The 19,447-nt window shown below is 42.4% G+C and overlaps 1 pseudogene across 1 annotated transcript; it reads left to right on the forward strand.

Moving 5' to 3' along the window:
- The first annotated feature begins 2,998 nt into the window (after window positions 1-2,998).
- On the forward strand, window positions 2,999-6,711 carry LOC121829557 (large ribosomal subunit protein eL8-like; annotated as a pseudogene). Its single transcript, XR_013051503.1, has 2 exons — window positions 2,999-3,225; window positions 6,084-6,711. The product of XR_013051503.1 is annotated as a large ribosomal subunit protein eL8-like (transcript).
- Window positions 6,712-19,447: the final 12,736 nt, after the last annotated feature.

Raw genomic sequence — 19,447 nt, forward strand, 5'->3', positions numbered from 1 at the left:
GTGCAAGCATGCTGGCCTGAGTTCAGATCTCTAATGCCCACATATAAAGGAGGTATGGCTATCCCCATATATGACTCCAGCACTGGGGGATGAAAATAAGTAGCTCCCTGGCTCTCACTGTCTAGCCAGCCAAGCCAATCAGTTCAGTTCCAGGTTCATTGGAAAGACCCTATCTCCCCAAAAATAAAGTGGAAATAATTGAGGAAGATACTGAAGATCCACTATGCCCTCAACATACACGGACACACCGGAACACTTACATATGCATACAGCACACAGAGACACAGAATAAAATAGAAATAAAAAATAAAGACTAGAGGATATAGCTATCCAAAAATATGGGATAAACACAAGAAAGAAACACACACACACATAATATATATATATATATATATATATGAAAACAAGTGACTATGACAATTATACAAACTGACAAAAACTCATCAATACTGGAAGCCAAAGATAATGAGATTGCTGAGCTGTAAGAAAAATATTTCAGAGTCCTGGTTTTAAAAAGATTCAGTGACTATATAGATGGTCAAATAAACAGATACATAAAGTAATCAATTCAGCACATAAACATTAGCAAAGAAGTAAATGAAATTGTTCTTAGATGCAAATATCCTCAATTAATTATTCAAGGGTGAGACTGACCAGATTAAGAAGCAACATCCTACTATCTGTTTTCTCCATGAAACATACTTCACTGGCAAAGACACAAACTCAGAGTAAAGGACAGAAATCAACTTACCAAGCAAATTTAATGTAAAAACAAGCTGGTATGGCTATTCTGAAATCTGATTTAAAAAAAAAAAAAGATGTCACAGACATTGGTAAGTCTTTTGCACACTGAAGGCCTCTCTGCCAATGCAGCAAACTGAATCAGACTGAATCAGGAAAAGCCAGGTTTAATGGGTAAAATGTTCCCGGGTGATTCCCAGCCCCTCAGAGAAGAGACAGAGCTGAGAGGCCGGAAGAACCACAAATCTGTTTTCTAGGATGCAGCTTATATACACGTGGAAGAGGTCTTGAGCCTCTCTGGGGGAGGAGCTGTGTTGGGTGGGCTTTGAAGGGGTGGGTTTAGGGAAAGAGATGGGGAGGAGAGTTGAGGTGGCTCTTCCACCAGACTCCTTTCAAACAGACATTCCAGACTCTTTGGGCATAGGGATGCCAGGGTGCCAGGGGTTGAGGTAGAGCTCCCACCCAAACAGACATCACATACCTTTATTAAAAGGGAGTAAAGGAAGCAATTCTTCAAGAAAATATAACAATTATAAATATTTATTTCACAAAAGTCAGGGCTTTCTATCTCATAAAACAAACACTGAAGGCCATGAAAGGCCGGGTAGATCCTGCCACAATAATAGTCTTTGCATAATTGTCTTTAAATGGGTTTTCCAAACAAAAAGTCAACAACAACAAATACCTCAGAGCCAAACTATACCAATGGTCAATTGAACCAAGAAGTGAGGTTATTGCTATGACACATTTGACCACGTGGTTCTTGGCTTGGGAAATTGTTTTGTGACTAGAGTATGGAAAAGTTTGGTACTTGGGGCTGAAAAAGCTCAAGCATGCTGGAGGCAGAATAATGGGTCATTGTAGTGGGAGCTTGAAAGAAAAGGCTGCCTCGGGAGAGGTGGACAGTGGAAACCAGCTCATGAGCTTTCAAAGGAGCTTTCAAAGGGCACCAACGTCGCTATAAGGACCTGGGCTAGGGACCTTTGTGTGATATTTCGGCTAAGAATCTCGTTTGACTCTGCCAGCTCCTGGGAAACTGAAGCTAGGTTTAAAAGTAGTGGATTGATTTGTTTGTCAGAGGACATTTCAAAACAGGAGAGTATTCAGGCTCCCGCTGAGAAAGCATCTGTCATTGTTAAAAAGATCAGCACTACTGAAGGGAAACGTTCTAAACTACAATGGGACAACAGGAAAGGTCCTGAGGGCAAGTCTCTACTTATCATGAACTCTGTTTTGTAAAGATCCAAACACATCCAAAGGGAGAGAACATAAACTCAAATGAGGCTAGAGTTGAAGGGGTTCCTTATGGTCAAAATCAGCTGCCTAGAGAAGTGTTTGCCCAAGGCTCAGCCCACAGCAGCTGGTGTAGCTGCGAGGGTGCATGCGTGCGTGCGTGCCTGCGTGCGTGTGTGCGTGTGTCAGAGGATCCACCCCATGCTGGTAGCAGAGCTTGGCAGCATTTTCCATGTGGCACTTGTTTTTCAGGCATGAAAGATGCAAGACCATGGGAATCGTGGGATCTTACTCCATGGTTTTAGAAAGCTTATGAAGCCAGGCAGTGTGTGGCAGGTTCTGAGTCCTTGCAAAGAGGTCCTGAGAGGTCGTTGTATAAAGTCTCAACAAGTTTCCTCCTGCTCATTTGTCCCTATCACCTGTCCATCCATTCACCCACCCACCTACCCACCCATTGAAAATAATATTAACAATGAGAGGACTGGGGAGCCAGACCAGAGCCTTGACAGGCTTCTAATAGCCCTGCCAGGAATCAGGCCTTAGTTTCAGTTTACTGGAACTAGCTGGAGCTGAGCAAGCAGTTCTCAGGAAGACTGTAACTCAGGGGCAACCAATCAGCAGGCGCCCCCAGCCTTCTGCTGGCCCAGCAGGCGCCCCCCAGCCTTCAGCTGGCTCAGCAGATGCCCCCACACCCAGCCTTCTGCTACCTAAAGATAGCTTTTCCTACCCTCCCGTCAACAAGCCCCTAACAACTACAGCCTCCAACCAATCAGCTCCCAGACTAATTGTTCCTCCACCAATCAGCACCAGATTGATCCCTCCTCTCTGGAATTTCCCTAACTCTGTTTAAAAGGAGTTTATGACCTCCCTTCAGGGGTCTCTATTTGCCACCCCATCGTGCTGGAAATAAACGCTCTTGCTAAATTGCATACATGACTGTTGGTCTTTCTTGGGAGCTTCTCTCAGACCCTAACAAACAAACTATTAAAAATACCCAGTACTCTCTCTCCTCCAGCCGACCAAGATGCCCAAGGGAAAGAAGGCCAAAGGGAAGAAGGTGGCCCCGGCCCGCCGTCGTGAAGAAGCAGGAGGCCAAAAAGATGGTGAACCCTTTGTTTGAGAAAAGGCCTAAGAACTTCGGCATTGAGCAGGACATCCAGCCCAAAAGAGATCTCACACGCTTCGTCAAATGGCCCCGCTACATTAGGCTGCAGCGGCAAAGAGCCATCCCCTATAAGCGGCTCAAGGTACCTTGTTGCTGGAGGGCTTCTCTCCAGGTTCCCCAAGCCCCGCAGTCCCACAATCCACTTATAAAATAATCACTCAGACGCTTATATCACTTATAAACTGTATGGCCGTGGCAGGCTTCTTGCTAACTGTTCTTTTATCTTAAATTAACCCATTTTTATAAATCTATACCTTGCCACGTGGCTGGTGGCTTACCAGAGTCTCTACATGCTGCTTGTCCTGGCGGTGGCTGCAGTGTCTCTCCCTCAGCCTTCCACTTCCCAGAATTCTCCTCTCTCCTTGTCCCACCTACTTCCTGCCTGGTCACTGGCCATCAGTGTTTTATTTATATAGAATGATATCCACAGCATTTCCCCTTTTTTCTTTTTTTAAAAAGTAAGGTTTTAACTTTAACATGGTAAAATTACATATAACAAAACAACTATTGAGCAAGAATTACAGTTACAATATTAAAGAAGATGTCCTATCTATCTTATATTTGTGAGTTTAAGGTTTTATATCTAACTTATCTTTTGTCATAACTGAGGAAATTACAACTATCTAGTTTTCAACCACATCAAAGACCTGAGAAGGAACATAATGGTACCTGAGAAATGGTAGATGGATGCAAGCAACTTTCGGTAATCTTGCAAGAGTAGACCAAGACAGCTGGCAGCCTGGACAGTCACCTAATGTTTCTCAGCATTGTTGGTGCATTCAAATTGGCTATAGGCCTAGAGTATCTGACAGACCATTTTTAGAAGCAGGAATTCTGAGAGACCATCTTACCCTGTCTTGGCAGAGTACAGTGGTCGCTTTCCTTGTGTCCCGCTTGTCCAGAAAGGACAGCATTATATTTGTACTGTCAGCCATCAAGGCAAGGGCAGTTCTTTGCCCAGTAGGCCATTTTGTGCCAAGAAGACAAACTTCCCAATGGAAATGTCTTAGAAGCCCAACATTCTCTCGGGATCAAATTAGTGTAGCCAGGAGCAATTGTGTCTCATGTCAACAGAATTCTAAGTTATTTAAATGCCATATTCTCTAGGTCTATGAAGTGTTTGAAGATTACCTATCTATCTGAAATATATCTATGTATACCTAGAAGACTTAACTAACATGGCTACAAATATGATTATCATAGATGACTAATTATTAATCTATTTTTAATTATCCATTACAATTTTAAATGAGTTACATAAACATAATACCTCAAACAAGAATAGAAATATATATATATACAGTATAACAAAATTAACTTCAAGTTTGTATCAAACTAAAATTTATACCAATGTAAAACATTTTAAACATAAACTAAAATCTATACCAATGTAAAACATTTTAAACAAGTTGTTCTTTAAAAGTAGGTTGATTAATCTATTCTTTTATCTTATCATCTCTATATCCTCCTATATATCTATATCAAATCCCCTTTTCTTTTTTAGAAAGAGATCACATTTATAATCAACCTATTTTAAATAAAAATATTTGTTTTTCTCTGTCCCATACCAGAGGGCTCTTCTGATTTGGGACACAAGAATCTCTTAACCATTTTTTTTTTTTAAAGCAATATGTCTGGGTTTAGAGGGGGAGTGAGCCAATTCCACCTCTAAAGCCAGCTTGGTATATTTGGGAATTTGGGCGTAGCATCTCTTACTACTTCCTGCTGGAGGGGGGCGCTGTATCTTATGGGGACACAAAGAAAATTTTAGGCCTATGGGGTAGTCCGTGAGGCTGTATTGTGTGAATCAGTTGCCTTGAAACCGCTCTGGATGTTGGATCATCTGGGCCATGGTGTCATCGGAGACCTTTCAGGGGGTCTTGGCTGGTGAAACCTGATGTATCTTAATCTGGAACAAATCCATAGCCTCTGGCTTTCTGTGGAAACAAAAGCAGAACCTCTTTTCCAAAGTAACATATCCTTATATCCAAATTTTGAAGTCAAGGTACCTTTAAAATATACATTTTGGCATAACTCAACAGCTTTTGTAATCAAATGTTTTTCTTCAGTTACGAATATCAAAGAGAACATAATCCAGATTCTCTGTGTGGTAGCCATCTTTACGTGGCTTATGTTTTATATTACCTTGAGCCTATTGCTTTAAACTGCACCATTGTAAGACTGAAAGGGCACTGTGGCTGCTGGCTCTGCCCACTTTAGCTTCCCAACATGGCAGTGGTACGTTTTCCACCAGCTCTGGGAGTCACCAAGTCTCAGAAATAGTGGGTGTAAGCTTTTATCAAAGCAGCGTGTAGCCCAGAAACCTCTTTTTTTTTTAAATACTAGTAAAGACTAAATCTACTACACAGCATAATGTGCCGCTGGCAGACGCCTCATTCCCGCCATACTGCCGGTCAAACGCACACGCCAGGAACCCGCCAGTGTTCAAACCCGCGTTTTGCGGCGTCTAGCTGCCCATATGAGACAAGAAGCAGGAACCTGTTTTTGGCTCTGTTTAGAATTGGTTATTAAATATTCTCAGGTTTAAGGTGGAAACTCGAGCCGTTGGGCGCCATTTGTTGCTGGAGGGCTTCTCTCCAGGTTCCCCAAGCCCCGCAGTCCCACAATCCACTTATAAAATAATCACTCAGACGCTTATATCACTTATAAACTGTATGGCCGTGGCAGGCTTCTTGCTAACTGTTCTTTTATCTTAAATTAACCCATTTTTATAAATCTATACCTTGCCACGTGGCTGGTGGCTTACCAGAGTCTCTACATGCTGCTTGTCCTGGCGGTGGCTGCAGTGTCTCTCCCTCAGCCTTCCGCTTCCCAGAATTCTCCTCTCTCCTTGTCCCACCTACTTCCTGCCTGGCCACCTACTTCCTGCCTGGTCACTGGCCATCAGTGTTTTATTTATATAGAATGATATCCACAGCAGTACCTCCTGCCATTAACCAGTTCACACAGGCCCTGGACCGGCAAACAGCTACCCAGCTGCTTAAGCTTGCTCACAAGTACAGGCCAGAGACAAAGCAGGAGAAGAAGCAAAGGCTGCTGGCCTGTGCTGAGAAGAAAGCTGCTGTCAAAGCGGACGTCCCGCCTAAGAGACCATCTGTCCTCCGAGCGGGGGTCAATACAGTCATCACCTTGGTGGAGAACAAGAAGGCTGAGCTGGTGGTGATTGCCCACGATGTAGACCCCATTGAGCTGGTGGTCTTCCTGCCTGCCCTGTGCCGAAAGATGGGGGTCCCCTACTGCATCATCAAGGGAAAGGCCAGGCTGGGGCGGCTGGTCCACAGGAAGACATGCACCACTGTTGCCTTCACACAGGTTAACTCGGAAGACAAGGGTGCTCTGGCTAAGCTGGTGGAAGCTATTAGGACCAATTACAAGGACAGATATGATGAGATCTGCCGCCACTGGGGAGGCAACGTCCTAAATCTGTGGCTCGGATTGCCAAGCTGGAAAAGGCAAAGGCCAAAGAACTCGCCACTAAATTGGGTTAAATGTACACTGCTAAGTTTTCTGTACATAAATATAATTACAAACTTATCTTCCAAAAAAAAAAATACCCAGTACTACCAAGCATAGTGGCTCACATCTTTAATCCCAGCACTAGGGAGGTAGTGGCAGGTGGATATCTGCGTGTTCAAAGACAGCATAGTCTACACAGTGAGACCCAGGATAGCTCTGGCTGTGTAGAGAGCTCCTGTCTCAAAAACAACAATAACAACTAAATTATACCTCAGTATTGTTGACTACATGGAACACAGGAGCATTAGATCTCTAGGACCTATTCACCTCAGGCAGAACTTTGATCCTCCATCTATTTGTCTTGAAATTTTGAAGGCCCAATATAAAAGTGTCGAAAGCAGACTGTAAGATGGATTGTCACTGTGATAAGTTTCTTTAGAGGTTCAATTGGTCATATTTTTTCTCTTTTGTGAGAAGCCAAGAATGCAGAATTTGATTAGGCAATCAAATTCTGGATCATGAGAATGAACTACCATAGCGGGCACTGAGATCAGGTATAGCAAAGGCAAGCACTGAATATGCCTCAGTGTGCTCAGCTCAGAAGGAGCCCTGAGCCTGTTGTTCCCAGACTTGCAAGGCTCATAGAAATAGAAAGAAATGGCGAGTTCTCTTCCACATTCCCAATGACTAACGCAACCTCACATCTACCCATTTTAACACGCACCTTCTGCTTACAGAATGAATACTTTGGTGAAAACAGGTGCCAAGGCCTGCAGACCTAGACCATTTTACATCTCAGACACATCTTTTTGTTTGTTTTGTTTTAGTGTTTCTTTCTTTTATTAAGAAATTTTTATTCATTCCACATACCAACAGCAGATCCCCCCCTCCATCCCTTTTCCCACTCCCCCCCTCCCCGAAAGTCTTCCATCCCAGCCTACCCTCTAACCCCATCCCCTCCTCTGAAAAATTATAGCCTCCCATGAGGAGTCAGCAAAGCCCAGCACATTCAGCTGAGACAGGCAGGTCCAAGCCCCTCCCCCTGCTTCAAGGCTGTACAAGGTGTCCCACCATAGGCAATGGGCTCCAAAAAGCCAGTTCATGCACCAGAGATAGATCCTATTCCACTGTCAGGATCCCCTCAAACAGACCAAGCTGCACAACTGTCTCACCCATGCAGAGGGCCCAGTCCAGTTCCATGCAGGCTCCACAGCTGTCTCAGACACGTTAAGTTGCTCCAACCTCACAATGATTTGGGCTAAATAAATAAGTAAATAAAATAGGTGCTGAATTTCAGTCACAGAAGAAATCTCACGCATTCCCAGAAGACTTACCTATAAAGAATCCCTATCCTGTGTGTTTCTGGGGTACATTGGAGTGTGTTTAGCACTTTTGCGTAAGCTCAAGAACCAATCCCCACTTACTCCTTCAGCAAGCATCACACAACACAAGCATCTGCCTTGGTGAGGAATTCCTATCCTGTCCTTCCCCTTGACCTCCACTCTTTATCAGAAAGATCACCACCTACAAGCACGAGTGACAAAATGTCTTGCAAATTTCATTGTATTGCTCACTTTAAAATATATGTGCCTTAGCACCTCACTGGAGGAAACATGATTCTCACTGATCCTAATTCCCTTCCCACTGACACAACACAAGCCCAGGAGAATAAGATTTTCTTGCTACATAAAGAAAAGAAAAAAAACAACTCTGTCCTGCTTAGGTCAGAGACAGGGTCAGATTTTCTTTTTCTTTCTTTTTTCTTCTTCTTTTGATTATAGGTGTCAAAGCTTTAGCCTTTAGCTTGTTTGCAGAAGAAAGCGGCTTCTGAAAATCCAGCTCTCAGAATGAACCCTTGCTGGTTCTATGTGGTACCTAACAGACTGTGCCTTGGCCTCACCCAGCTGCCTGATGAAACGCCATGCAGGACTTGGGGAGCAAGGGCACCTCAGATGGATGGCCACCACATACAGACAGCAGGACTTGGGGAGCAAGGGCACCTCAGATGGATGGCCACCACATACAGACAGCAGGACTTGGGTGGGGAGCAAGGGCCCCTCAGACGGATGGCCACCACATACAGACAGCCCATTTAATACAGAGCATGTTGGACAGTCACACTAACTGTTGAGCCCAAACCACTTATACAATTGAAAGAATCCTGTTCCTCTCACTGAGCTCAGGGCCTGGGTCTCTCCAGTCCCTTCATAACAAGTGTCCTTCTGCTGTGTCCATTCTGGGTAGCCAGCCACTAGAATAAATTAACTCCAGTTGGAGTTGTAGCTCTGTGGCAGAACATGGGCTGAGAACTGGAGAAGCCCTGGGTTTCGTTCCGTAGCCTCAAAAACAAAATAACTAACCTGTAGTTAACGTTTCTCTCCGGGTCCCGGCAAGTCCCTCTAGTCCTGCAGCCCACTTATAAAATAAACACAGAGACGCTTACATTATTTAAACTGTTTGGCCTAATGGCTTAGGTTTCTTGATATTTAGTTCTTATATCTCAAATTAACCCATATCTATTAGTCTATAAGTTGCCATGTGGCTGGTGGCTTGCCAGTACCTTATATCTCACTTGTCATGGCGGCAGCTGGCAGAGTCTCTCTGCCTCAGCCTTCCACCTCCCAGAATTCTCTTCTCTCCTTGTCTCGCCTATACTTCTTGCCTGGCTACTAGCCAATCAGTATTTTATTTATTAACCAATCAGAGTAACACATTTAATATACAGAACATCCCACAGCACTAGCCCATTCAGAGAACAGGGTAGAAAAGATTAAATATTTAGATTGTTTTTATTACAATGTTCTGGAAATACTACTTTTATATGAGTCTGTATGGGTTCTGGTAATAGACAGACTGTCTGACCAAGGCATCCTCATTCCTGAGTCATGACGGGCGTTTCATGGGGAGCTGGATAAGGCCAAGGCAGACCACTAGTTAGATGGCACCTGCAACCAGCCATGGCTCACTCTGAGAGCCAGGTTTTCAGAAGGCAGTTTCTGTGTCCTGACAAACATTATCTTAAGTTCAAATCATAAAAAAGTAATTATATTTTGTTTACCAGTACATAATGCTTAGTGCCTGAAGTAGTGCCTGGCACATAGGGGATACTCAATGTTTATGTTTGGAAGTTTATTAGATAGAGTTTTAAAGATCACTTGAACCACAAATGAATCCAAATTATATATGTACTTCAACTTTTAAGAGTATTTAGTCACAGAATTGTTTAATAATTGCACAGTCAATATTGGCATACAAATTTATATCATGTAATTCATCAAAAGGTTGGAGATATAAACAAGCGCTTGTTGAGATAAGGAATGGTCCTTTTCAAGGCAGAGAAACAAAGTAGTCCTGGCTTATTGAGGCCTTCAGGACCGTTGTCTTTCCCTCCAACACAGTAGATAGTAACCAGCTAGCTCCTCTGTTAGGGCAAAGCCAGGCTGTTGATAATGCCTCTGACATTACAGAAAGGAAAAAATAGTCACTTTTCAAGATCATGCACACATTAGTTCACATGCTTGGGAAAAATATTAATAGAAAATAAAGAATAAAACAGGAACAAAAGCAAGGTGTTTAATGTTAGGGAAGAGGATTAGAGATGTGAATTTGGTAAGCAGAATGAAGTGTGTGGCAGCTGGTGAGCTGACCCCAAGAGAGAGGCCATCCCTACATTGCAGGTGGCTAGCTATACCTGGAAATGGCCGCTGCTCTCCACACACCTGCCTCCTCCTGCCTGCTCTGGCCAGACAAGGTGGGGGATGCTCACTCACCTGGTGTTGATTCTAGCAGTAATGGCTTCTTTGCTTTAGGAGAGCACAGACTGAAGGCTTAGATGCACAGGTGAGGGAACGCAGCTCCGAGACCCTGAATCTCCTTTCTCCCTGCACCCAACTACTGTGATTCCTATATTTTATTTACATTTTTTTCACAAATAGGTCAACTTTAATAGATGTTATTTTATATTTACATAGTTTCTTGAATCGTCAAGAACCTTAAATACTTTACAGACAATAGCTCTATTAAATCCCACAGCAACTCTGTGAGGTAGATCTTACTTCCATTTGACAAGAAGGATACTGAAGTACAGAGAGATGACACATAGAGGTCACACAGTGAATTCACAGAAGATCCAGGACCCATGCACCTTAGCCTCCAGCTCCCAGCCAGATACCTCATGAGGGAATCATTTTTTAAAATATAATTTATTTATTTTTATTTTATGAGCATTGATTGGTGTTTTGCCTATATTATGTCTCTGTGAGGATGTTGTATCCCCTGGAACTGAAGTCACAGACAGTTGTAAGATGCTCTGTGGGTGCTGGAAATTGAACCTGGGTCCTCTGGAAGAGCAGCCAGTACCCTTAAGGGCTGAGCCATCTCTCTACCCCCATTATGAGAGAATATTTAATGAAGATTATTATTGCTTTATTTTTCTATTCCTCAGCTCTTAAAGGTAGCTACAACACAGTGGACAAGAGTATTTTTAGTTCCCTTACTGAAGGTGTGTGTGTGGGGGGGATTTAGTTTACCATATTAGTAAACTGATTGTGTCTCTTGGTGAATTCTGTCAGAGTATGGAACACCAGGATAGGAAGTCCAGGCCACTGTAAACTCAAAACCAAGAAAAGGAGTCCCAAACTGAAGATGAGTGAAGTATTCCTACAGCACGGAGAAGCACTTTTGGTTCTGGCCAGGGAGGCAGAGGATCTATTTGCTCTGAGCTCTAAGAGGAGGGTAGCTTAGAACCATTGTTGATAGCAGGGAGATCTCATCTGATGGTGGAGAGCCAATGTGTTACATCGTAGGCATGCTGTTACCCCCCAGGAAAAGTCCAGAGCATCAAAGGAACAACTGTGTAAGAAGTTATTTCCATGGAACACAGCATGGCTTAGATGTAAGGTGTTCCCTCTAAGGGCTCATATGCTGGGAGTCTGTTCCCCATCTGGTGGTAGAACTTGGGGAAGCTGGAAAAAAAACAGGTCACTGAGCATCGTGTACCTTTGGGAGCTGTATACTGTCTCTAGTCTTGCTCAGTCTCTTTCCTCTGCTTTTTGACAATGAGGCGATGACCAACTTTGTGCCTCCACACCTTCCTTCCACTATACTTTGATTTCACTATGGTCCCCAAACAGGGACTCGGCAGACTATGTACTGAAACCTCTGACATCATTTGCTAAAAGATACCTTTCCTCTTTTACAACTGTTTGTGTGAGTTCTTTGTCACAGTGATGAAAATATTCAGTGCCAAGGAGGACAAAATTGTCGTCTGGTTACTGGTCCAAAGTGGCTTTCCATAACTTACAAATGCAAGAATACAAGTGAAAATGTGAGGGAAGGCAAATGACTTCATCAAAAGTCAAGACTCTCCACTACTCTGCCTGTGAGCTTATTAAAACTTTTTCTTTAACTACCAAGCTAATGGGATTGGGTCAGAAAGTGCAGCCATGCCTCAGCAGTAGATGCCAAGGTGCCACCACATAACAAGCTTGCCTTCTTCTGGACTCCTTCCTCTCCTGGTGGCTGAAACCCTGAGGTGAAGCTTCTGTGGATCCTCTCTCTATGGGGGAGGAGGAATAGGCTGGGGGGAGCAGAATATGCCACCAAGATGAGTTATGAATAGGAGATGCAAGCTCAGTAGGCTGGGAAGAGCGCAGCAGCAGGAGAGAATGTGAGGGGAGAAGGGAAATGGGTAACATAGATGTGGAAGCCGTTAGACCTAAGGTCAGACGGAACGGCGGGCCTGAAAAATCCGACCACGGGGAAAAATATGAGTGACAGTTCAGAAACGCCAATCAGCGGTTGGGACAAGATGGAGAAGAGAATAAAGAAAGGAAAAAGGAGGGTGGAGGTAGTCTGCCTGTTAGGCAGAGTTGAGAACGCCCTGAGAAAGTATTGGAGGTACCCGGCGAAGAGCTGGGATGATGGGACACAAGCAGGAGTCAGACAAATGCAGAATCATTTCTTAGACAACAAAATAAAAGTAGATAAAGCTACTGGGAAATATATCTCAATAAGTTTCACCACACTCCCACAAGAATCAGATCACTTCCTGACAAATACTTGATTTATAAAAACTGCAAAGACAAGAAGAACAAACCTGGAAAGAGAAATGTGGGTCGTGCCCAAAGGATTAACATCCAGCCGACCCCCATCATTTCCTCAGTGACACTAAATGCCAAAGACAAAATGTTGGTAAAATTTTGTGGGAGAAAATCCTAACAAGATCATGTGAGATGGTGTCTAACAGTGTAAAATAAACATAAAAATATTCTCATATTTACACCGATTCTAAAAACATCTAAGACATTTATTTTAAAACACATATTCCACCTGAATAAAAGAGAAAACTAAAATTAAAAATGTTCAAAAACGTAAAGTTTTGGTGTCAGAGTTGGGCTGTTAACATCAGGCACCACTTAGTTCAAACAAATGCTGGGGATTTCCTTACAACAGCAAAAACAAATCTCAAAATAATTCTTTAAAAAGAAGTCATGCAGCCGGGCAGTGGTGGCACATGCCTCTAATGCCAGCAGAGCCAGGCGGATCTCCGTGAGTTCGAGGCCAGCCTGGTGTACAGTGCGAGCTCCAGAACAGGCACCAAAACAACACAGAGAAACCTTATCTTGAAAACAAAACAAAACAAAAAACAAAACAAAACAAAAAAAGCCCCATGCACCACAGAAAATATAATTAGCCTTACTTTTGTCTTTTAATGCCTAATAAAAATCTCTATGTAACATGTGGGATATTTTTATTTCTTTTCTTTTTAGTGTTAAGTGTTTCCTAAAATAAGCATATATCAATTTTAAATTGACAACAATTTAAAGAGATGTTCACATAAACTAAAAGAGGTAGACACAACTACCTTTCCAATTCCCAGTGGTTCACATTTGCTTGCTCTCTGAAGCTTACCATCACACAGCCATTCCTCTTCTTCTACTTCTTCTTCTTCTTCTTCTTCTTCTTCTTCTTCTTCTTCTTCTTCTTCTTCTTCTTCTTCTTCTACTTCTTCTTCTTCTTTTTTTTTTTTTTTAGTATTTCAAGACAGGGTTTCTCCATGTCACCCTGGCTATCCTGGAACTCTCTCAGAAATCTTCCTGACTCTGCCTCCCAAGTGCTGGGGTTAAAAGTGTGAGCCACCACTGCCCAGTCCTTCTTATATATAGACTCAACTGGGCATCACTCTAAAAAGGAGGCTGAGTTAGTACACATTTCCAGTTGGAGTGCTTTAAAAAAATAATGTGCATTTCCTTACACAACTTTCTACACATTATTTTTACTGAGATTAAATAGCTTTTTTGTTTTTAAATCCTAGACAGACAACTAGTCGTGTACCTGTGTTTTTATTAGAATATGGTCTCCTGGAGGGAGGCCTAAGATTACTTCTTTGTTAATCCCACTCTCTGCACAGAACAGAGGAATACTGAAGTGAACTGAAAGCAATGAGATCATTCTGCCAGATGGCTAATGCCATTAGGATGTTTGCCGTCACCATGTCAAAAAGCACTGAACTCTGTCTCAGAATTCTTCAGCTGTATACCGAGCCATTTCAAGCTATTCCTCCCTCCATATTTTTTTAAGTTTATTCACAGTTAGGTGGTATTTGTTATTATATATCCTTTTAGTACCAGTAGCTTAAATAAGCCATAATTATGAAATGCATTTTCTACTTAAATTTAAACACTTTCTCCATCTTCTGCTTTTTTTATTTAGGTCTTGACTGCCATTTTGTGGCTCCTTATTTTTCTGTTTTGGAAAGCATATTCAAGCTAATAATTTGAAGATGGCATACCTCTTTAGATGCCCAGGCTTTTGCAAACAGTGCTCACCTGGCCCACATAGCCTCTCTCACCTCTCACCTCTGCTCTGCTTCCTATCAGATTTATGCTCCTCTGAATGGGGCTGTTACCTCCTCAGTGGAGTCTCTTGTGAATCTGTGATTTCCGTCCCAGATTTTAATATTGTTGTAACAATGCTTATAAAGTGGGACAGACCTGTTTGCAGGCCTGTATTTTCTTATTATGTAGCCTTCTGCTTATATCACTGTGGCATACACCCACTCAATAAAGTGTGCCAGGTCCTCTTCCATACTTTCAGTATAGTGAAGAAGCAGTACTGTCCTCACAGGGTTCCCAATCTCATCTACTACATAAGATAAGTCATTTTGACAGAGCTTTGACCTACATAAATGGATTTGTGTACACACAGTATGCAAAGAACTACTTCACGTAGGTGGTCAAGGCAATCCTATTGGAAAGAAACTAAGGCAAGTCTGAAGTGTGAGGAGTCAGCTATGGGGAAGCCAGGCTAAGTGCATTTCAGGCCTATAGGAGAGCATACACAAAGGTCCTGGGAAAGGCATGAGCTGCTCTGTTCAGAGGAAAGAAAAGGCCAGTGTGCCTGGGCCAATGGATGAGGGTGTCAACCAGGAGAACTACTAACTGGGGCTGAATCAGTTAGGCAGTGCAGGTGTAGACAATCCTAGCCCTGCAGCTGGTGTACAATCCTTCACAAATGGGTTACTAGTCAAGAATATAGGTATGGCTGGGATAGAACCTTATTTCTGCTTTTATGAGATTGATGTGAGAGTGGACTAGTGTGTGACCTTTTAATTGAATAGTAGCACCATTTACTAAGATGGGGAGGAAAAATGGAATATGAGGTTTATAGACAGTTGGGATTTAGATATGGTATAGTGGAACATAAAAATCTCTAGATGACAGGCAGATATATGAGCTTTGGGGATATATGAGTTTATAGCTTGTGGAAAATATCTGGCCCAGAGATTTAATTTGAGAGATATTTATTTATATGAAACTGGTATTGGATGCTGTGGCTAGGAACAGATAGATCACTCTGAAGGAACACAATAAAACCCAGGACAAGTTCTGAGACACTCCAAACAGTGGGAGGTCAGGTGGAGGAGGGAAGATCCACAAATAACCCCAGGAAGAAGGGGCCTGTTAGGTGGAGGAATGTGGCTTGCAGGAAAAGAAAAGCAGCACAATGCCAGGAGGAACAACAGCCCACTGTGGGGCTGATCCCAGGACAGTTAGCAAAGCAGCACTCCACAGATGCTTCTGAGGTGGGAGCTGTGGGCAGCCTTGTCGAGGCAGTTTCAGTGATATGGTGAGAAAAAGTGTCTGGCTGAATAGCTGGCTTGCAGGAGACAGCTAAGGAAGGAGAGATTAGTGGGGACTTGGACCTTGATGGAAGTTCTGCCAAGACGACGCTTTCCATCGGTTCCCATCATGCATACGAGATTTGTTTTTATTTATTTATTTTTTGTTTTTCTGTTATTATTGGAAGATTAAGTTTGCCACCATAGTCTGGGCTGGCCTCAAAGTCAGTGTAGTCAGGTTACAGGCATGTGCCACACACCTCACCAAGCTGCTTTGAACATTTTGTAATACTTCTTTCTCAAGCCCACTCCCAATATGAGATCCAAAGACCAAATAGTAGCATTTACAATAACTGGAATGAGTGTGGGAGAAATCCGATCATTACTTTTCTGTTTTGCTAATTTCTGTGCTATCCTCCCCAGCAGAACTAATAATAGCTGACATTCCATGAGCAATTAAAAATTTCCAGCTAAAATATTTTATTTTGTTCAATATCTGAAGCTATTCTGGGAGGAAAATATTCTGATTATCTCACTTTATAGATGACGAGCCCAAGCATTGGCAAGGAAAGAAAGTTCCATGAGAGTCCCAAGTACCACTCGCCAGGTCAGAATGGGGACCCAGATTCTCATCACAGATCCACATGTAGACTAAAAGTTAAGGACAAAAAAAGAAAGGACTCATGACATAAAATAAAATCGAGAATCATAGCCATCTTCACTTAAATATGGTCATTCTCAAATTGTTAATAATTTCATAAGAGGATGAGTATCTTTGGTGAATAATCTTCATACGTAATTTAGGTAATTTTGCTGGTATCTGCGAATAAATGAATGGAGGCTGTAGGTGTGATTTTTTTTTTTAAATATAAGTGGGAAGAGGATGGAGGAAATGCAACCAACCACCACTGAATCCAGAATATTTAAGACTAAATGTTCTAAATAAGGCCCTTGACAACATGCCCAAGAAACTCATAACGGAAGTGTCTGAGTGAAAGTAGACTGTTCTAGTCTATTGGATTCATGAAAATGTGCTTTACAGGAATAGACTTTGGCACGTTAAAGAACGAAAAAAGCTCCCCAAACATTTGACTAACCAAAGTACTGCTTTACATTAGTGAAGACAAGTCCCAAGTGGAAAAACTGAGACTCATTCTTCAACTGAGAGATCCACTAAGTATGAATATACCTTAGCAAAAGAGGCACAAAGATCAATAGTGAGTCCTGCATAGGATGGATGCCACACAAGACTCATTCAGCCCTGGACCAATAACTGGTTGTAGTGGTTTGAATGAGAATAGACACATATATTTGAATGCTTGGTCCCTAGTTAGAGGAACTGTTTGGGGGAGGATTGGAAGGTGTGGCCTTGTTTCAGTAGGTGTGTCACTGGAAGAGGGCTTTAAGAGTTCAAAACTCACTCCAGGTCACCCCCCCCCCCAGCCGCCTCTGCCTTCTTCATGTGGATCAGGATGTAAAGTTCTCAGCTACTTCTCCAGCCCCATGCTTGTCTGTAAGCTGCCATACTTCTTGCTCTGATGATAGTAGACTAACCCTCTGAAATTGTAACCAATTAAATACTCTCTTTTGTAAGAGTTGCCTTACAAAACAGTAACTAAGACACTTATTTATTCAAAGAACAAAGTAAAACAACTCTATGAAGTACTTAAGATTTGCAAGCATGTGGTTATCCATGCATTTAGTCATTTGCAAATAATTTTGATTCTTAGAAACCCCAGCATTGCAAGAGAGCAGCCTAAGCTCGTAAGAAATCTGTGGTCTCCACAGGAAAATAGTTTGTTTTTTTTTTTTTTTTAATCAGTTTAGTAGCCACGTACCACTGGAATGATAAGCACTGGCTTAGTAAGGGTTTCTGCTGCTGAGACAGAACACCATAGCCCAAAAGTAACTTGGGGAGGAAAGGATTTAATTTCATTTTGCAGCTTGAACTCCATCATCCAGGGAAGTCGGGCAGGAACCTGGAGGCAGGAACTGATGCAGAGGCTTTGGAGGAGGACTGCTTACTGGTTTGTGTTCCATGGCTTGTTCAGCCTACTTTCTTATATACTTCTGGGACACCAGTCCAGGAATGGCACTACCCACAATAGGCTGGGCCCTCCCACCTAGATCAATAGTCAAGATAATACCTCACAGACTCGCCTACAGGCCAATCTTATGGAGGCATTTTCTCAATTAAAATCCCTACTCCCAGATATGTGGTGTGTGTGTGTGTATGTATGTGTGTGTGTGTGTGTGTGTGTGCGTGTGTGTGTGTGTGTGTGTGTGTGTGTGTGTGTGTGTGTATGTGTCACACTGACAAGACACTAACCAGGACTGACATCAAAACACAGGGAGCAGAGAGAACAGAAAAGAGGTGTGACACACTGTGGAAGATCTCTGGAAAAGGTATAATACAAATTCATTTTTGTTTTGCAATTTTAAAAGAATATATGTGCAAGACAGCTGACCTGAGCTCTTGGGAGCTCACGAACTCTAGACTGACAGCTGGGGAGCCCACACGGGACCAACCTAGGCCCTCTGCATGTGGGTGACAATTGTGTAGCTTGGTCTGTTTGTGGGGTCCCTAGCAGTGGGACCAGGATCTGTCCCTGACACAGGAGCTGGCTTTTTGGAGCCTATTCCTTATGATGGGATGCTTGGCTCAGCCTTGATGCAGGGGGTGGGAACTTAGTCCTGATCAACTTGATATGCCCGTGGGAGGCCTTACCTTTTCTGAGGAGTAGATGGCAGGAGTGGGGTAGAAGGGAGGTGGGGGGAGGGAACAGGAGGAGAGGAGGGAGGGGAAACAGTGGTTGGTATGTAAAATAAATTTTAAAAAATTTAGTAATAGTTAAAAAAAGAATATGTGTGCCTATTAATTCAATTACAAAGAAAAGAAGTCAAACAAATACACACAATTTACTTGAAGTGCCATGATGTCCCCAGGTATGCATCTCTGGGTGATGTGTAGAGTACAGCAAACTTCCTTTTGTTCCCTTAATAATTATTGTATTTCATATCACATTGTAAACTTCCTAACCTTATTAAAATCCCTTCATGTATGTTAGTCATTTAAATGAGTGTTTAAACATTCATCTAATCTTGGCTATTTGGAATCCATGCAAGTTTTAAAAAATATGTCTGATTTTTATGTGTATGAGTATTTGTTTGCATGTATACATGCATACCATGTACACTCCTGATATTCACAGAGGCAAAAATATAATGCCAAATCACTTGGAACTGGAGTTACAGACACTTGTGAGCTGCCATATGAGTGTTGGGAACTGAATCTGGCTCTTCTGCAATAGCAGCAAGAGCTCTTATCTCCAGACTCATTTCCAGACACACACACACACACACACTCACCCCATGCAACTTTTGATTGCTGATAAAGTAAGATGAGGTAAACACTTCTGTGTAGACCATCTATACCTTGTCTTTGATTTCTTCCTATTGCCAGGAGTGAGGAAACAGCTACATGAAAAGAATGAGCATGTCAAATCACTTTCCAGAAAGACAACATCAACTTCTATGTCTACAACGTAAGTTTATCCATCTCACTAAACACTGGTCTGGTGTACCTGTAAATTTTAAGCCAATACATTTATTAATGTGATGCATGAAACAGTACTTAATTGTTATCTAGAGTCCTTATTGAATCATTTTTGTGTTCTGTAAGCCACCCACATTTCTTTCCTTCTTTCTTT

Source organism: Peromyscus maniculatus, chromosome 5 (genome assembly GCF_049852395.1).
Source record: "Peromyscus maniculatus bairdii isolate BWxNUB_F1_BW_parent chromosome 5, HU_Pman_BW_mat_3.1, whole genome shotgun sequence".
Lineage (NCBI taxonomy): Eukaryota > Metazoa > Chordata > Mammalia > Rodentia > Cricetidae > Peromyscus > Peromyscus maniculatus.